Source organism: Oreochromis aureus, linkage group 9, assembly GCF_013358895.1.
Source record: "Oreochromis aureus strain Israel breed Guangdong linkage group 9, ZZ_aureus, whole genome shotgun sequence".
Classification (NCBI taxonomy): Eukaryota; Metazoa; Chordata; class Actinopteri; order Cichliformes; family Cichlidae; genus Oreochromis; species Oreochromis aureus.
The window spans coordinates 29798859-29814926 of NC_052950.1; the positions used below are offsets into that span (position 1 = coordinate 29798859).

At 44.7% G+C, this 16068-nt stretch overlaps 1 long non-coding RNA gene across 1 annotated transcript; it reads right to left on the reverse strand.

Moving 5' to 3' along the window:
- Positions 1-507: 507 nt before the first annotated feature.
- LOC120441722 lies at positions 508-2860 on the reverse strand. The gene is made up of 2 exons (XR_005614229.1): positions 1580-2860; positions 508-1294 (listed from the first exon to the last, which is right to left on the reverse strand). It is a non-coding gene; the product is annotated as an uncharacterized LOC120441722 (long non-coding RNA).
- Between the last annotated feature and the right edge of the window lie 13208 nt (positions 2861-16068).

Here is a 16068-nt window from a genome sequence, read left to right on the forward strand (position 1 = left end):
CACTTTTAGCAGTTACAAGAACTAACAAATGAATATCCAACAAAAGGAATAGAAATACATTGTACTGCCAATACTTTGGTTTATTCTTTGTATGACTTGAAAATCAGGCTTTAGGGAAAACTAAATGACATGTTTCTATCATCAATTACATGAAGTAAACACACAAGCACTTGCATACACATTTAAGACATGAGACACGCTAATTCCATCTCATAAAATGTGTCTATAGGTGAGACGCTTTGCGTTGATTGGTGCTGCTGGACCACACTGGAGGTGCGAGTCCGCCGTGTAATGGTTTATGCCATTACAAAGGAGCTGGCCTCTGTACTCAACTGGGCAGGGGAAAAAACCAAGGACCAGACAAAGCAAAAAAGGGCATTTAAAGAGACAGCGCTGTGCAGATGCATATTTGGTAAGTTTTAACATTTATTGTAGTTTTATGAGCCTAAAGTGAACAATAAAGGGATCAATTGATGTGCTGGGTGCGTTTCACATTTCCTATGTCTGTTTTTTGCTATATTACTTTGTCTTTCTTAATAACAAGACTTTCATGTCCGGTTAATCTGGAGATGGAGTCCTTGGTCTTCGGCTTGTTTTGTCCTCGGGTTGTACACTTTGTACAGCCCGAGGACCCCATGTTTTCTTTTTCTTTTTTTCTTTTTTTTAAAGGATAGTAACTTGGGGGTAAATTTCTTCTGCGATTGTCCTTTTTGGTGGCGCAACTGACTTGATCAACAGCAGCTCCCCCTGGTGTTAAAACTAAGAAGTGCAATACACTCAAGCAAACGTTGAAGTGCGGGTGTAGCTGTTGCTGTTCTGTGAGTCTATCGTGCAAGTGGTGTGATATGCCCATGTAGGAAGGACGGCACTGCAACGCTGGACTTGCCCTTACTTTGGGCTCCCTCTTTATTCTGGCAACACCAGCTTGGGAGTATTTTCCTTTTTTTTTCTTTCCAAACATAACACTTAACAAATGACTAAGATACAACACAACATTAACAAAATCTTTCTTTAAAAGTTCTAGCTGAAACCAAACCTGTGATCGTATAGTAGCAGTATTATTTATTTATTTTTCTCCTTGTGGTAAGTGAGTGATAAGAGACATTATATCTCCTTTTTCCTAACCAACAACAACAATAACATATAAAACAGCTTTTCTATTATAAATCATCATTGTTCATCTTTTTTTTTCCTATACAACAGCATCAATTAAAACTTATACTTAACAGCGCCTACCTGGTACAAAGAAAACAGTCGTCATTAACAGTGTGCTAAGCAACTGCAACATTCAGTTCTGTTAAAAAGAATTAGAACAATTACAATCACACAGAGAAACATTAGAGCTGAGTGCAAGTCAAAAAGCACCCGACTAGCTAACGAGTATTAGCTTAGCTTAGCATGCTAACTAAAAATGCTACTCGTGAATAAAGTTACTACCCATGCATCAAAATGCCTGTAACCTTCAGGATACATGCTAGTACTGCTTACAATCAAAATACATGTTGACAATTACCACTATAAGAATGTTTTAATTAATACACATACACAATTAACAACAGTATCGCTCACAAGCACCTACCACCAGCTTGGGAGTATTTTCCTTTGCTGAGGCATGCGCTGTGCAGCGATTTGGAACCTTAACAGTTGCAGTTGCTGTATTTGTCCACCAGGTGGCTCCAACTATTCACAAAGCACATCAATTTTGAGGAAATTCATTAAGCTATTTTCTAACTCTGTTACATCCACCCCCGCAGAATTTCGCTCAAAATTATAGATGCACAACCCACAGCATCCACCAAAATCAACAAAACAAAAGAAAGACCCAAAAGAAAACAGACCCGACATGGTTATAGATATACCAACTCAAGAAGTATCCCCAAAAGGATGAAGCAGAGTGAGCGGCGCCAACTCACTACCAGCTCCTGGATGCGGGATGCCGTCTACACCCCACACAAACCATGCCCCACAGAAAAAGAAATGTCCCCGCATCGGGACCGGAGTGTAAACACGGTGGTGCAATGGCAAACCAGAATGGAACAAATACACCAAACTGGAAACCACAATGTAGAAGAAAAACCTCACTGAAAAGCCTGACGTATTGATTTGGAGACTTTGCCAATTATCTGACTTGCATCATTGACGACCTCTTGAGTGGACATTACATGGAGCAACCGATTGACTGGTTTGACAATGCGCCCAAAACGAGATCTGACTGGTTGTACATCACCAGGACCAGATTGGTTGGAAGGCGTGAGTTGTCTGTTCCCTCCCTGAGTGATGGTCGAGGGGGCCGATAAGCAGTCTTGTTCAGAGGTCACTGAACCGGCCTGATGGTGCAAATCACTCACACTCTCAGGCACATCAGCCATGCTCAAAACACGACTAGAGGGCTCAGCGTCCTCACAGCTGTCCGAACATGCAGCCGACAAATTGTCAACCCATTGCCGAGTTCTGTTCACAGATTCCCCACTTTCTGAGAAAGACAGCAATCCCGTTGCATCCATGACATCGCCAGATCCAGCTTCAGAAGAAGACTGAAAGGTGCGATCTGCATGACTGTCCACGTCCACAGGTAAGAAGTTAACAAGCATCAACAGGTTACGGTGCACAACCCTCTCCTGTCCAGTCATAGGATTCTTGATCACATATGTGTGAGTAGCATGGTTCACGCCAGCGACAGTGTATATGGTGGACTCCCACCTGTCTGCTGTTTTTCGCTTCCCTCTCTCACGTCTGTTGGAAACCAGGACTCTATCACCCGTAGCAATCAAGTTCCCCTTCACACGTCGGTTATAGAGCTCAGCCTGACGTCTCTGTTCTTTGGCAACATGTCCTTGAGCAATAGCCATTGCCTCTTGAAGATCCTTCGTCAGGGACACCACGTAGCTATCATAACAACTGATTTCAGGATCTTTCAGTATGTTTTTGAACAGCACATCAACTGGAAGACGGGGGACCCTACCAAACATGAGATAGAAAGGAGCGTAACCTGTTGTCTCATGCACAGTACAGTTATACATGAATGTCAGGGTCTGGAGGCGCCGGGGCCAGTCGTGTTTTGCATCAGGAGGGAGGGCACGAATCATGTTGCCCAGTGTCCTGTTGAAACGTTCCACACTACCGTTGCCCATTGGATGGTACGGTGTCGTCCGAGACTTCTTCACACCAGCAACCCTGAGCAATCCGGCAACCAGCTGACTTTCAAATGATGCCCCCTGGTCAGAATGGATTCTCTCTGGGAATCCATAAATGCAGAAATACTTGTCCCAGAGTTGCTTCGCAACCTGTTTAGCAGACTGATCTCGGCAAGGGAAGGCCTGGGCCATCCTAGTAAAATGGTCCGTCACTACCAGCACATCAACAGGTTTCTTGTTAGAATCCTCCGCAGTCCAAAAATCAATGCACACAATTTCCAAAGGTGCAGATGTCTTGATACTCTCCAGGGGTGCCCTCCCCTCAGGATCAGCTGCCTTACCAACGACACACCGCTGGCATTGTCGCACATAATCCTTCACATCTCTATCAATGTGCGGCCAAAAGAATCTCTGGCGGGCCAGACACAAGCTCCTAAACTGCCCCTGGTGACCAGCATTGTCATGTGTGCCCTGGAGGACCTCGGGTTTAAGGGCATCAGGGACAACAAATTGGTATCTCTTCTTCTTGGAGACCTGATCCCTAGATACTCTGTAAAGGACACCATTACACATCGTCAGTTTGTCCCAGTGTTTAAGGTACCTAATGACCATGGCACACTCACTGGATTTCTCCCTCCTGGAAGGTCGACGGCCTCGTTCCACAAAGTACAACACTCTCGAGAGGATAGGATCACTCATCTGCCCCTCACGAAGCTCACCCTCAGAAAACACTGGTTGAGCATCTGTTTCAGGGAGAAGTAGCTGTGGAAGCTGTTGGAGGATGTCAACAGCACGCGTTCTGGCACCCGACTCCCAAAGGGTATGTGTCTCAAAGATGGCAGAGACCTCCTCTTTAGTCAAGGACTGGTTCTTAGCATGCACCAACACATTAGGCTCCTCCTCGACCTGGCCGTCGAAGAGATGTCGACTGGAGTTTGACTGTCGAAATGCCTCCTGCACTGAGCCAACAGAGATGGGAAGAGCTTCTCCAACTAGGTCGCTATAAGGGCGGCAAAGCAACCTCTCTCCAACAGCCAACTTTACAAATGGTCGACGGCTTAGTGCATCTGCGACAATGTTCTTAGAACCAGGGACATATTTGATATCAAACTCATAAGATGCCAGCTTCGCCACCCACCGCTGCTCACAGGCGTCCAGACGAGGTTTAGTCATAATGTGTGTAAGCGGATTATTATCAGTCCACACCGTGAAGGCATGTCCCTTGAGCCAGTGGCTAAACTTGTCACACACAGACCATTTCAACGCAAGGAATTCAAGGCGATGAGCAGGGTACTTCCGCTGGGCACGGGAAAGGGATTTACTGGCAAATGCAACTGGTCTAGCCACAAAATCACCTTCCTGAACTTGTGAAAGAACTGCTCCCAGCCCATCCAAGGAGGCGTCGGTGGACAAGACAAAAGGGCGAGCAAAGTCAGGATGAGCCAAAACCACTGAGGACACCAAAGCAGCCTTCAGATCCTCAAATGACTGTTGATGATCATGTGTCCAGTCAGTAGGTGTCAGCTTCCGAGATTGCATAGCACGGCCCACACGTGCCCGCCCCTTGCGCTTCTGCTTCCGGCCAGACAGAAGGTCAAAGAGAGGCCTTGCCAAGGCAGAGTAGTTGGGCACAAAATGCTGGTAATAGTTTACCATCCCCAGAAATGATCTGACACGGGACTGTGACGGGTGATCCCATCAGGCTCCATTAGGTCCGCAATGGTCATATTGCTGACAGCCTCGACCTTAGCAGGGTCTGTGGACACACCAGACTCATTAATGATGTGCCCGAGGAATTTCACCGACCTCCTGAGAAGCCAGCACTTCTTTGGGGCCAATTTCAGGTTGTGTTGGCGAAGTCGGCTGAAAACCATTCCCAACCTCTCCAAAGCCAACTCCTCAGATGGTGCAAAGACCAACAGATCATCAAGGTAGCACAGCAGGCTGAGGAAATTTTGATCGCCAAAAATGCAGGTCATCATTCTCATGAAGCTGGCTGGGCTGTTGCACAAACCCTGAGGGAGGCGGTTATACTCGTACAAACCCATGGGTGTTGTGAATGCAGAGTATTTGCGATCCTCCTCATGTAGCGGCATGTTATAGAAGCCAGAAGTTAAGTCCATCGTGCTAAAAAACGCATTGCCACCAAGGGCCGCCAAGCAATCAGCTTGATGTGGCAGGGGATGAGCGTCCTTTAGCGTCCGCCTGTTGAGCCATCGAAAATCGGTGCACACTCGCAAGTCACCATTTCTCTTCCACACAAGGACAAGAGGTGAGGCAAACTCGCTAGTAGACTTCCTGATTATGTCTCTCTCCTCCATCTCGTTAAGAACCTGGCGGAGCTTGAGGTATTCGGCAGGAGGCACACGCCTGTAGGGGAGACGAAATGGCCTGTCATCTGTCAGTCGAATCCTGTGTACAAAGCCCTCAGCTTCACCACAGTCCAGATGATGGCGAGAAAAGACATCTTGATAATTGACCACAAGGTCAGCCAACTTTTCTTGCCAGTCCGATGACACATCACAGGATTTCAGGTCCAGGTCACCCAGGCCAACACGGTCCAGCCTCTCCTGTACAGTACCAACATCCACTGTGGGTACAGATGTCCCAGTGGGCTCTGTACGAGTAGACTGTTGACTGAGCTCTGGAACCTCCATATCCTCCAATGCAAGGCAGGTGTAGACATCAGCAAGCTTGGCATTCCTCCGCAGAATAACAGGGTTGTCCGTGACGTTGAGGAGCTTGAGTGGGACCCACCTGTCTCCCCAGAGAGGAGTCACCACTCTAGCGACCATGATGCCCCTGGGTGCAGAGCGAGAGGTGGTTGGCTCAGTAACCACAGTGGAGCCGGGAGATATCTTAACATCTTTAGGAAGTTTCCCCCATACAAGAAACTCACTGTTACCTGGCAGGGTGACAGCCCTGTTGCACCTGACTGTGCCCACTTTGTCTGGTACCTCAGTACCAGACCAGCGTTCCAAGCCAGCAAGCAGAGAGAGGAACTGTTCAAGTTCCTGATGACCTGAACCCGACGTCGAAACTGCCTCCCAGTAGCTTGCATCTTTCTTGAACTGACGGATTAAATGTCTGATGACATTCGAGCCAACAATTAAGTCATCTCGTTGATTCTCAACAACAAAGGTTGGAACCAAGATATGGCACCCATACACCTCCATGTCGAGCTCCACCACTGATTTAGGCTTCACTCGTACACCACCACAGCCAACAAAAACAACAGTGGGTGCCCCTGATTGCTCAAATCAATAGCACCAGCAGCAGCAAGCCTCTGCAGTGCTACTTCACTCAAGGAACAGGCCATTGAACCACTATCCAACATAGCACCAAGGGATGCCTTGCCTCCGATTGTAACAGGAGTGTAGAACAGGCTGTCACTGCTGCTGAGTCTCTGTGTGTCCTGAAAAATAACTCTCTCAGACTTGTCTAAGTCCTTTACATTGTCATACAGCTCTGCTGCATCATGTGTGTGGGAGTGTTCTTCATGACCTGTACAGCCTCCCTCAAAGCACAGGCCGTCTAGTTTCCCTGGGCATTGTCACCCGTAGAGGCCCCATTGGCACACGAGCGACGTGTGTGACCGGGCTGAAAGCATGTGAAACAGAGTCGGGCGAAGCGGCAATGAGACTGTGTAGTGTGGTCCTCCTTATTACAGACCTGACAGCTCCTGCCATTGAACGAAGGGGCCCGGTTCTGTACTCGTCTGCCACCCTGCCGTGAGGGGGAATGTCCATCCCCAGCCTTCACTTTATTCAACAGCTCCCTGAGCATTGACATCATCTCGCCAAGCACAGCATTATCACTGGGCCGCTGACTGTGAGGGAACTGCTGCTCAGGAGCAGGGAGAGCAGACTGCTTCTGGTAATGCAGGGGAATAGTCTGACATCTATTCTGAGATGAGGTTGTCGGGTTCCGTTCCCCATCCTGTGACAATAGAGGAGGAACTGTGGGACAGCTTGGAGCGAGAAGCGTCTGCTGCGTCTGGGACAAGAGAGGAGAGGGTGAGACAGAGGACCTACCCCAGGAGACGGGGTGAGGTAGGAAGCGAGTCAACACCAGAAGACTTCCTGTCATCAATATTCAAGAGCTCAACACGCGTGTCATCACGAATCAGCGCTGCTGCATGAGCCTCAACCACGCGCACTCTCACAGAAGACACCCTCTCGCGCCGATACTCATCTATCCTCTCCTGAATCTCCTTGCACGTCCACTCATGTATCTGCTTGTACTTAAACACAGATGCAAGCTCAGGATCTGGGCAGTGTTTCACAAACATCTTAGCGATCTCACCACCAATGTCCTCCATTCGTCTGCCCTGATGCTTCAAACCTTCCTCAGCCATATCAGCAGCCTTGTTGAGACGTATCCAGTAATCAACAGGATTCTCCCTGTGAGAAGGCAGAGTCGAGTAGAAGTCCTGCAGAGGTAGGCAAGAGGAAGTGTTGCTGAAGTACCTTATCAGCATGTTGAATATGACATCAGGGGCGCAGGAAGTAATAAGCGCAGGATCACTTCTCAAGCCTATCTTAACTACATCCCTGGCTTTCCCCATTAGCCTCCCCATCACCTCCTCTGTCTGCAATGACACATCAAGACTCTGCTTTCTGATGTATGATTTCATCAGCTCAACCCATTCAGTCACTGTGTACTTGTCTGTACCATCACCCCTGAAAATGACAGGCTCCCTGTCGGATTTTACAATAACGCTGAATTGAGTGTTCTCACTCGGCGATTCAGTATTGCCACCGAATGGGAAGTCTGGTTATGTGAGTGAGCATCATTTCGGTCAACATCACCAACAGCTCCACTAGACATAAGTCTGGCCGCAATAGATTCACCTATCTGTGAACCAAGTTGAAAGATCATGTCACTAAACTGGTTTAATGTGTCATTCCCATCACTGGGAGTGGAGTGGCGTGCTTCGCCCTGCAAAAATTGCCCCACGGAGACTCATCTGGATCTACACCCGACCCAAAGGCTCCAACCCTCCCAGGCAACACAGGTGAAGCTCCCTCATCCCTCCCAACTGACCCATGTGACAGTAAATGAGCACGTGCTGCACCTCTACCCCGCCCAACAGAGGAGCGAACATTGTCACATATATCACTCAGCTGGAATTTGCTTGCCATATTAGCATATAAATAGAGAAAAGGAAAAGCAAGCAAGAAAAAAAAATAGACAATAACAAATATTCAGAGTCGCAGGTGTCAGCACAAGCAGTCCGGAGAGAGTCCCATCAAACCAAAGAACAAACAGTCCAGTACCTCAACGCAATTCACAGTCCAAGACAGGCAAAGGATGAATCTTTAAGCTCAATACACTGCAACCTGGGTTGGAGATCTGCATCAAGTTGATCTCAAATCGCAGAGTCACGGCACCAATGTAGCTGTTGCTGTTCTGTGAGTCTATCGTGCAAGTGGTGTGATATGCCCATGTAGGAAGGACGGCACTGCAACGCTGGACTTGCCCTTACTTTGGGCTCCCTCTTTATTCTGGCAACACCAGCTTGGGAGTATTTTCCTTTTTTTTTCTTTCCAAACATAACACTTAACAAATGACTAAGATACAACACAACATTAACAAAATCTTTCTTTAAAAGTTCTAGCTGAAACCAAACCTGTGATCGTATAGTAGCAGTATTATTTATTTATTTTTCTCCTTGTGGTAAGTGAGTGATAAGAGACATTATATCTCCTTTTCCTAACCAACAACAACAATAACATATAAAACAGCTTTTCTATTATAAATCATCATTGTTCATCTTTTTTTTTTCCTATACAACAGCATCAATTAAAACTTATACTTAACAGCGCCTACCTGGTACAAAGAAAACAGTCGTCATTAACAGTGTGCTAAGCAACTGCAACATTCAGTTCTGTTAAAAAGAATTAGAACAATTACAATCACACAGAGAAACATTAGAGCTGAGTGCAAGTCAAAAAGCACCCGACTAGCTAACTAGTATTAGCTTAGCTTAGCATGCTAACTAAAAATGCTACTCGTGAATAAAGTTACTACCATGCATCAAAATGCCTGTAACCTTCAGGATACATGCTAGTACTGCTTACAATCAAAATACATGTTGACAATTACCACTATAAGAATGTTTTAATTAATACACATACACAATTAACAACAGTATCGCTCACAAGCACCTACCACCAGCTTGGGAGTATTTTCCTTGTTGAGGCATGCGCTGTGCAGCGATTTGGAACCTTAACAGTTGCAGTTGCGGTATTTGTCCACCAGGTGGCTCCAACTATTCACAAAGCACATCAATTTTGAGGAAATTCATTAAGCTATTTTCTAACTCTGTTACACGGGCCATTTTCTATTCTATTTATAAAAATTACTTGCGGGCCAATTAAAAATGGACCGCGGGGCCGGAGTTTGGACACCCCTGGTGTACAGAAAGAGTACGGGCAGAAATGCAAAAACTGAGCGAGAGGGGCTGCTATTGTGTGTATGTGGATAATAGCAAACACTGAAATACATTTTCTTGCACGCAGCAATGAATTTTGCTCCCTCAAATTTAGCTTTTCTTCGCTCAAAACAAAATTTCTCCTCAAAATGCAACACTGACACCTGCAATTTTTTTTTTTACGAGCGTTCAGAATAGTGGTACAAATATAACACCATACTTATACACACACCCAGCTGTGGTTTCCTGTTTTGCTACACTCTGGAGAGCCTCGCCTTTAACGGTCTTCTCCCACCCCCTCTCACAGAGAGCATCAGAAAGCTTCATGAACTCAAGATTGCTTGAACTCAGATCAATGTTACTTTGACACTTACCTCTAGATAGGCCAGAACAAAAAACTGAGAAACAAACAGCAATGAGCAGGAACTCTGTAGCTGTGTCCCAATCCAGCAACCGCAATCTTCGTAGTATGCGCAGTTCGCGGACTATGTACGGCAGGTACTACTAAGTACAAGAAGTGCGGAAGAGAGAGGCTTGTGAAATGGGACCGTGTGGCGCTGCTCAGGTTGCCTAGCAACCATGATACTAACCGCCAGAAACGTTTCATACAGCTTTGTTTGACAGAAATGAAGGAGAAAAAATGTTTTTTTGTTCGTTCATTTTTTATGACATCACTTTGATTAGTTGAGTATCTGAGGCTGAGACCACGGGACTGTAAAACATGATTGTTGGGCTTCATTTCTGTACTGAACAGTCATTTTAAGATTAGCTAGTAAATAACAATTAGCTAATGTTGTTCATGAGAATAAAGTCATCTCACTTTGGTAATGTAACTATAATATGGCAAATATTATATGTACTGTCAGATTATTATGATATATTACAGCAGTGAGCTTGAAGTCTGTGTCAAAGTTATTCATATTTCCTATCACCTTAAATCTGCACTCAAAGAGTGTCTTTGACAGTGTATATATAGATGTATCATATATAGGAGTCAAATATTGTTCGTTTAATATGTTGGCATTATTACATTTGGCTCAATGCTTACATATGTGTAAAAAGAAAATGTACGAGCTGTGTAGAGGCTAAACCAGGGGTCGGCAACCCGCGGCTCCGGAGCCGCATGCGGCTCTTTAGTCCTTATACTGCGGCTCCGCGTGGTTTGGGAAAATAAATTAGAAGTATTTAGCTGAAGTGTATTTTATTTATGTTAGTTCTTTTTAACTCGTAGTTCTAAATTGGAAGATTATTGTGATATTGAAATATAAAAATAAAATTATATTCTATTATTTTTTCATCGCTCAAAATAAGCGTCACACTCGCGGAAGCCGGTATACCCGCCGAAACGCCGTGCATTTATCGAGACTTTCAACCCCAGGTAGGCCAATTATGGATCTTCGGATCAACATTATGTCAGCAGCTGTTCTCCACCGTGAACTATGTTAAAGACAAACACCGTGAATAAACTGACTTCGTATAGCCCCGATTTGCGGACTCTGTGCGCAGAGGTTCAGGAGCAGAAGTCCCATTGTAAACAAATCACGGCAGACCCGACGATGTTTCCATGAGCATGCTTTTGAGCATCTCTTTACTGACCACTTTTCACACACGGTTGCTGTACGCATACAGCCGGCTGTAGCTTTTCAGCTCACAGCCCGACATACACCACCAACAACACAACAGCACAGATAGCGCAGACATAAAGGCGGCGAGGCGTGATTGCGGGTGCCGCTCAGGTGCGTCCGCCTCCCCTGCAGCGGCGCTGCAAACCACGCCCCGCCGCACGCATTAACCAGCTAAAATACATATTTAGGCAGAATTTTGCAAATATCTATTTTTCATCTTTCAGCAGCATAGTGCTTTTTTCCAATTATTAAGAGTCAGGTCAAGGCTCCAACAGCCCAAAGACGATATAAGGGTGGCGGCTGACAACAGTTTTTGTTTGCTACATGGATCATTTTAGTTCAGGTTGGTGTCTTTCCTTTTGTTATATTTCTTTAAGAGTTCAAAATGTGTTGATTACATAAATAAAATGTAATTTTCTCTGTAGCACTTCATGGATTTCATAAGCAGGACACCTTAGTTGTTCACACAAAGCACAAAGGTAAAAAACAATATATACAGTGTTATCTTCATTTTAGATGTCAAAAAGTATTTGCGGCTCCCAGTGTTTTCTTTTGCGTGGAAACCGGGTCCAAGTGGCTCTTTGGGTGTAAAAGGTTGCAGACCCCTGGGCTAAACCTACGATTGAAGCCACTGAGGTGGTCGTTAATGGGGGGGGGGGGCGTGACGCGGTGTCACTGGTATGTATGAATTAATTAAACAGTCCAGTAACTCCAGCAGTACTTATCTTTGGTCTTTATTCCAATGTCATCTTAACATAACAGCGCAGCGGTCACAAGCTGTTTGCCTTCGTACAATTAACGACACACCTGACGCCGATTACGGCTGTGTCCCAATTCAGGGTATGCACGCTTGAAGTACGCATTTCAAGTGCGATTACGTCACCGCCACGCAACGACGGCTGTCCCAATTCAAAGTGTACTTCAAATGCATACTCCAAATGCGCCCGTCGATTTCCCCAAATATCAAGCGTGGTCCGGTGCGCCGTTATTCCATATATCCCACAATCCATAGCGGCGGTGGGTGTGGATAATTTTGCCGCAAAATACGGCAGAAGGGAGCGGCCGACGAGTGAACTGTCAAAAGTAAGTACTGAATATTATGTCACTTATTTATGTGCAAATGTTTAAGAACATTAAAACATTACTGTTGGCCACATGTCGGCAAAGTTATGTGACATTAGTGATGTTTGTACTTTCAGCGTTTACTTGGTTTTAAAGCCTCTACTTCTAAATACATATATAGTTGACCTTAATCTTACAGAGAATGTGATGATTTTATGGATAATTAAAGTCAGTCATATATCCACAAACACAACAAGCTGAAAGTCAGTGATGCTGCTCGGTTTGCAGTCCTGAATATCACGGCACAAGCAGGATTCACTGCACTGTTAATGTTGGCTATGTTATATTGCTGCCTCTGTTCGGTGGTGTCGAGCCAAACGGACTTTAACGTGTGTTTGAACGAGCTGACGGTTCACTCGTTAAGCTGAAAGAAAGATGCTTTAATCACAGGAGTCACACATGTGTCCACTGGACCATCTGGGAACTCTTCTTGTTTAGCACTCGTAATAACACAAACACTAAATCCTCCTTCTCTTGTGCTGTTTTGTAGCAGTGTGTACACCTGAGACTGTCACCTGTCTGTCTGTCCTGCACTCTCTCTGTTTCTTTCTCTCTGATTGTGTAATAAAAGTATGAACATGTATTTATAAATTACACTTGTGTTTGAATCCTGCAGCTTATCACACATTTGATTTCCATGTGTGACAACTGCAAGTGTCCAGAGTGAGGACAGACTGAGGGACCCACTGCTGCACATCATCTGTGAGGCTTTGCACCCTGATGATCCACCAGGACAAACTCAGCAGTGTGTGAGGAAGAGGAGGAGGAAGAGCCAGCAGCAGCTGACAGATGGAGAGAATAGACAGACTGTTCCCTGTTTGTGAAGGACTGCTAGGAAAGTTTAAAATAACTAATTGTCTGTCCTGAATCAGTCTTATTAGGTAATGTTCAAATAATGTTATCATTCCAGTGTTTTCAGTGTGGGAGAAAGTACTCAGGGCCTTCAAGTTACACACTATGAAAGGCAGCAACAAGTTTAATATTCAGAAACCTAAAGTATGTATCAGCAGCAGAATGGAGCTAAAAATAAATGTTTGTTTCAGTTCTATGAAGCTTTGAGTATTTTGGATTAGTAGCACTGCTGTGTTTGTTGCATCATATTGCTGTAATTGTTTATATGCTTTATATATTCTGAGGTAAGTTGATCTATAGTGTTACATCATATTCTATAAGGATGTTATGTGTTTGTATACTTTCTGCCCAGTTTGACCCATTTAGCAGAAGTCAGCCTGTTTAAGGCTCTGATATCTATTCTGTGTGACTTAAAGCAGTTATGACATGGTCTGATTTTCTCACCCAATAAAGGAATATTTAATATATCAGCAGTAGCGGTTTTAGATACGGGCGACACGGGCGGTTGCCCGGGGCGGCATCATGGTTGGGGGCGGCATCACAGGCATCGGCAAAAAAAAATGCTCGTACTCATGCTGCCCCGACGTCAGCCAGCGCATATTGGGAATGTCGTAGGCTCCGATCGGTTTTCTATCGCCCATTTGCTGGGCGATAGCACCTGATGGCTTTGAACTGTGCCGTCATATTCAGGACTGCAAACCGAGCAGCATCACTGACTTTCAGCTTGTTGTGTTTGTGGATATATGACTGACTTTAATTATACATAAAATCATCACATTCTCTGTAAGATTAAGGTCGACTATTGTAATATTATATTTTAAAAGCTTTAAAACCAAATTAATGCTGAAAGTATAAACATCACTCAGGGCAAATAACTTTGCCGACATGTGGCCAACAGTAATGTTTTAATGTTCCTCATTATTAAACATTTGTACATAAATGAGTGACATATTATTCTGTACTTACTTTTATCAGTTTACTCTTCGGCTGCTCCGCTTCTGCCGTCTGCGGCAAAATTATCCACACCGACTGCCGCGCTATGAATTGTGGGATATGTTGGGCCACGAAGTCTACACCGCCACAGCCTTAAAATTGAGGGAAATGAAGGACGCATTTGAGGGCTGCATTTCGAGCAGCCTTTGAATTGGAACAGCCTTCGGCGCGTCGCTGTGATGTAATCGGCCTTAAAATGCGGCCTTTAAGGCTGCAGACCCTGAATTGGGATACAGCCAGAAAGATCCTCTGGTTTCAGTGTCAGACTCAAAAAGCTTGAGATCAGGCTCCACAGAGTTCAGATAGACTCATTTAAACTTGTGTTGAACTGAACTGGTTGCTGGGCTGAACTTCTACATAATACAGATTTACATGGGATCTTATTTTCTGTCGTTTTACTGAGTCAGTTTTGTCCTTTTTTCTCTGTCCTGGTTTTGCTCGTCTGTAAATAATTGAAACTCAGTCAAATAGTTCATTGTTCTCCAGCAAAACGTTTTGGAAACTCATGTTTAACCTTTAAAACTCTGACATGTTTTAGCACACAAGGCTTCATCGGGGGAGTTCACTCATGATTGGACCATGAGAATAAAGGTTTTTAGTTCTTTCAAAGAGAGTCTTGGAGCTGTTTGATGTTTTTGTTCTTACTGAAACCACCTGAAAGAAAAACTATTTTTCTTGCTTTATGTAGTGTGGAAGTTTTTAATGTTTCTGTGATGTTCTTGAATGTGTTGACATGAAGATGGTACAAATAAACTGTCCTTTTAGCTTTAGCTCCTAATTTATTCATTATTTATGGATGTAGCACAGCAGCAGTTTCTTGATTAACACATGGAGGGCTCGGGATCTGATGGTAAATAATGTTTTGTGTCCTTGTACACATCATACAGCTCAGCTGTTCCACAGATGTCAGGTTTACACAGTGGGATGGTTTGTAAGAACGCAGCTCTCCTGTGGATAAATCCTTACTCTTAGCCTCAGGACCTCACACAGTCCCAGCAGGTTCGGTCAGAAGATTTATCCCTTATACCAAAACATCAGAGTCTCCTTTGCTGTGCTGTTTTCACAAAGAAACGTAAACTGAAGACCTGCACTTACAATGTTTTAATTAGTTTAACAGATTCAGTGTCTCCATGATCGAATCTGCTGTTTTTGTATTGCTGTTGGTAGAAAGCCGGTTAATACTGAAAAGAACAGGCTGCATGCATCTCTGAATGTAAATTGGTGCACTATTAATAGATCACTCTGGAACGGTATCGTCACCCTAATTTGCCCACTTAGTAAATCTCACTCATGGCCAAGAAATTGAAATAAATCTTGTTTCCCTGCTGGATAGTGATCCGTTGTAACTCTGCTCCTCCTTCCTGTTTAGGATTTCTGTGTCTGAAGTAAAATTCCCTCCATCCATCACTTATCCCAGCTAACCCAAAGTAAAATTGTCAAGGCTCAGAGGCCCGTGGCGTGGAATGGACTCAGGCGCAGAACCAAAGACCGAGAGCTCGAAGTGATTTGCGAAAACAAAACTTTTATTTACAAGTGTTCCTAACATAAATATTCAAGACAAAAAACAAGATTAAGGGGGCGTGGTTAGCAAGCAATGGCGTAAGACGTTTCTTGGAAGAGCTCCGCACCAGCCTATAATTCTTTTCTCATATCCATCTGTTTTTTGACACCTTTCTGTTGATTCCTGACGTTTGTATATATTTTATAACAATGACGAAACCTAAAGCTTCAAAAGCCCGTGAAAAGACTGAGAAAATCAGAAAAGATGAAGGTGAGTCAGCGAGTGTGGCTAACGAGTACGCGCTATCTGAGGAGCCAAGTGCAATTAGCGCCGTGACTTCCCAAGTAGCTTTCCCGACGTCAGCCGACATAATGAGTGCAATTGCTAGATTGGAGACTTCGCTTG